Source organism: Manduca sexta, unplaced genomic scaffold (assembly GCF_014839805.1).
Source record: "Manduca sexta isolate Smith_Timp_Sample1 unplaced genomic scaffold, JHU_Msex_v1.0 HiC_scaffold_2575, whole genome shotgun sequence".
Classification (NCBI taxonomy): Eukaryota; Metazoa; Arthropoda; class Insecta; order Lepidoptera; family Sphingidae; genus Manduca; species Manduca sexta.
Genome location: NW_023593553.1, coordinates 17,461 through 21,872, shown reverse-complemented (window position 1 = coordinate 21,872; position 4,412 = coordinate 17,461). Strand labels below are relative to the sequence as shown.

Sequence of the window (4,412 nt, the reverse complement as noted above, 5' to 3'; positions counted from 1 at the left end):
AACCACAATAGTTTCAAGATTGTTAAAGACGTAAAAATCCTTTTGCTTTATTATTTCCTCTTCCTTCTTGTAGTTCCGCAATGCACAATCACCTATTTGCTGTTATTACACGGCAAATTAAATAAAAAGGAAAGAGAATTTAGAAATGAAAGTAAAGATATTTACAACCGAATTCGACGACATTGGAAATAGTTTGAGACCCAAGGAAGCACATAACCTCGTAGCTATTTTCATCCCCGCGAAATGTATAGAGGGACTTTTATACCAGAAAAACATTTTAACGCGAGCAGAGCCGCGAGCAAAAGCTAGTAATCAATAAAATAATACCTTGTAGGCCACACTGTACAAAATGTTACAGTTAGTATTCGTACCTATGATATTTATCCGTACAAGAAACTATTACGAAAATGAGTGCCAAGGGAAAACAAAGCAAACAGTATTAATTGAAGGAATGTAAACTATGCTGACAAATGAAAGAAGTCCAGGGCCCTTATTCTGTATGATAGTGTAAACGCGTAACGCGGCCGTGTCATGTTATCTTCGAGAAATGTGTGTGGAATGGTATTCTGTAAGCCAAATTTCTATACAGAATACCATTCCACACACATTTCTCGAAGATAACATGACACGGCCGCGTTACGCGTTTACACTATCATACAGAATAAGGGCCCTGTGTAGAAATAACCCCGTGTAACTACCGGTTCCGTGTGTTATCCCTTAATTTGCCGGGAATTGTCCGGGAATAACAATAGAGCGATCCTATTTATTAACAACACTGACTTATGGGCTTTGGGGTTCCGTGGACTTCTATGGATATTTGTTCACAAAAATATTTTCTTTATATTCTGGGCTATTTTTCAGAAAAAGTATTATATATAACAATAAGAAAATAACATTACTTTAATTATTATATACCAGACACGGGCCTTCTCTACAGCTGAGAGGGATTAGGCCTTGGTCCGCCACGCTGGCCTAGTGCGGATTGGTAAACTTCACATACTGGTGTTTTCTGGTGGTCTCTCATATGTGAGAGTCCGCCTGGGTAGGTACCACCGCAATGTCTATTTCTGGCGCCAGCAGTGTGTAGTCACTATTATATACCGGTTTGAAAGACATTGTAGCCACTGTAAATACTGGACATAATAAGAGTTAACTTTTCAAGTCTCAGGATGGCGATCGCAGTGGAATAATAAACAATAATTTTGTAATTAAAGGTGTTGGGTGGTGTGTCATCTATTTATGGGCGGTCGTATCGCTTATCATCAGGCTCGTCTCGTCAATTAACGCAACAAAAAAAAACATTCTTCTGTATAGGTAAGTTATCAAATAGTTTTACATCCTCAAGCAATCAGCTGTTGCAGTCAACGACCTGCGTCAGGTCGCAAGCGGGAACATTTATTAAAAATGTTATGCAACAACGCCTTTATTAGCATCAAACATAAACTTCACCTCGGAACTTATTTTTATGCATGAAAAACATTAATTTAAATAAAAGGAAATTAAAATGTGTCCATATTTTGAGCAGAAACTACGTTTATTCTGTTTCTTATTTATTCTTTATGCAATTGTATAAAGCATTTAAGTATTTGGTCGTAGTACTAGTTATGACAGTGGATTCAAAGTATATACCTACATTGTAAGTACATAAAGTTCAAAATGGAACAAAATATTACTTAATGACATTAAAGATAGTGTATCGTTATATTTCATATGAATTAGGCTAAGAAGTTATATTTTTTAAATTGATTTTATAACTGAAAAAGTACGGTACGCAGTACTTTACAAATAAACAATCGGTCATAAATTAAGTACAGGCAAATGCGCATCCAATAATTTCTGATACAGCCTACACGCGGACATTATTATTCAGGATATTGGAAGCATAAACAATAATACTGATTAGATAGATAATGAGCTTGGCTTTGATGACATATTGTTTCCTTCGAAACTATAGCATTATTATTGTATCTATGTTGGGTTTTGCTGTGTGGTATGATATATTTTATATCCGTCCGGATACACTATCGTACACAAGGTGCTTAAACCCGCCATAGTAGCCCACGTAGGTGTGTCGCGTTCCGGGATCAGCCTGTGTCGACGGCCGAAGGGAATCATCTCCCGACAGCCGAAATTTTGGTATTATTTTTGTCTTTGATTGCCTGATATAGTCCAACAAATCTTCGCAACCTTTAAAATAGATCTGTAAACATGATTACAAGATATTCAAAATAAAAAACCTATATTGCCTCCAGAGAGATTTGAACTCTCGACCCCTGGTTTACAAGACCAGTGCTCTAACCCCTGAGCTATGGAGGCTCCACAATTGCGTAGCATAGAATCGGTTGTAGTACTATCAAATTTCCTAGAGGATATTTGAAAGCCATTAAAACAGAAGGCTGAAATATAAATAGAAATGATTTAATTATTATATTTTATTAGAGGGACAGCGTTTCGCCTTCTACTAGTGCACACAATTGATATCCATTGAAATTAATGCCTTGGGTTTTTATACCCGACATTTAATAATTGGATGTCATGTCATGAACAATCAACGGTGGACCATAGGCAATGTTGATACTTCTGGCTGGCTCGAGTGAAAGTTGCGGCATTTTTGGCTTTGGCTTTGGCTTTTTTTTTTACAAACTTTCGTATTTATAATATTATTAACACGTAAGATAAAATAGTAAGGAGAAAGAAAACCGCCAAGATTAGCTAAAACGTTGAGATTTAATTCAACTACTTTGAAATTTTTATTCAATAACTTGATAAATTGAGAGATAGTAATTAATATTGCTTTAAAAATAGCTTCTATTGTTACAAATATAACTGCGACTACGTTTATTAACTCAATCCACGGTCTTAATATAGACCGGGGTCAGATTAATTTATCAAACCGATCTGGTTACGGGTACCAAAGTATTTTTTTTATAAATTCTACAGGCACTGTATGATTTATTCTATTGTTCTTATATTACTACAAGCTTTTGCTCGCGACTTTGCCCGCTTGATAGAATTTTTCTGGGATAAAAGTCCTTCTATATTCCGGGATAAAAAGCAGCCTATGTCTTTACCAAGGTCTCAAACTATCTCCACAATAAACTTCATGGAAATCGATTTAATGACTGTGACAGAAAGATAGACACACAAACAGACGTAGTAACTTTTTCAAATACAAACTATCTATATACCAATTTTTATCAGAACCTGTTCGGTAGTTTTGGAGTTTATCGCGTTCAGACATTTAAATTAGAATTCGTTTTCATATATTTTTTTGTTACTTACGTTAGCTGGTAATTCAAATTAGGCACCGACTCAAAACATATATTTTTTGGGCATATAAAAATAGTAACATGAATAATCCGTAATATTTCTAATAATTATCAATTATTGGAAAGAAGATTTTATTGGTTGTTTTTGAAGTCAGTTCTTCTTTTGTTAAAAGTTTTTATTATATTCCTTTCTGGTATGGTGAAGCTATATTGTACCCACCACAAAAAGAATCACCAAACGTCTATTTGATTATGAGGAGTTTCCTTCTGCTTCTTCGACGTCCAAGACCAATGAAATGAAATGGAACCATTCTGAAGCTATACTTACACCATCGAACCATAGGGTAAAAAATATCTCGTAACAAACATTTAAAAAATCCAAATAGATAATGCTTCCTCTTTTGGAGTCTGTTTAAAAACGACTTCATGCCTCCAGAGAGATTTGAACTCTCGACCCCTGGTTTACAAGACCAGTGCTCTAACCCCTGAGCTATGGAGGCTACATGAACCACACACAAAGATCAGATAAGTCTAATGTAGAATACTCATCATATAACGCTCAAGTTGAGTTCTAGAAGCCGGTGTTTGAAGCTATTCATTTCTCGTAAAATAATAATATAATGTGAAGAATATTAATTAATGTATATACATCACTTAAACACATGTAAAACAGAATATATTTTTGACTTCTTACTAGTCCGTTGAAGTATGTAACAAAGCTACTTTATAAGTCGCCATTAACATGAGTTCTAGACTGAAATCTACATTTATGTCTAAACTTCTGTTAATGGTAGGATATATTATATATCCGCTCGGATACCGTCCGACAACCGTACACAAGAAAAACTCACCATAGTGACCCACGTAAGTGTGTCGCATACCGGGATCAGCCTGCCTATGTCCGGTTCCAATAGGCCGGCATAATCATATCTCGTCAGTCGAAATTCCATTGAACCCATCTCCACTTACCATCAGGTGCGGTGTGGTCACTTTGTAGTGCACGTATAAAGAAAAAGAAACAAGTTTTTTTTTTTTTATATAGTTGCAATGGAATAGGCGTTTGTCTTCCATCTCACCTGATGGAAAGTGAAGATGAAGACGAAGGTGGTACACGCCCATCCAAAAGATTATTACTATACCTAG

The 4,412-nt window shown here is 35.6% G+C and overlaps 2 non-coding genes across 2 annotated transcripts; both read right to left on the bottom strand.

Annotated features, from left to right (window-relative positions):
• Positions 1–2,243: 2,243 nt before the first annotated feature.
• On the bottom strand, positions 2,244–2,316 carry Trnat-ugu. The gene has a single exon. It is a non-coding gene; the product is annotated as a tRNA-Thr (tRNA).
• A 1,380-nt stretch (positions 2,317–3,696) lies between these two features.
• Trnat-ugu lies at positions 3,697–3,769 on the bottom strand. The gene has a single exon. It is a non-coding gene; the product is annotated as a tRNA-Thr (tRNA).
• Between the last annotated feature and the right edge of the window lie 643 nt (positions 3,770–4,412).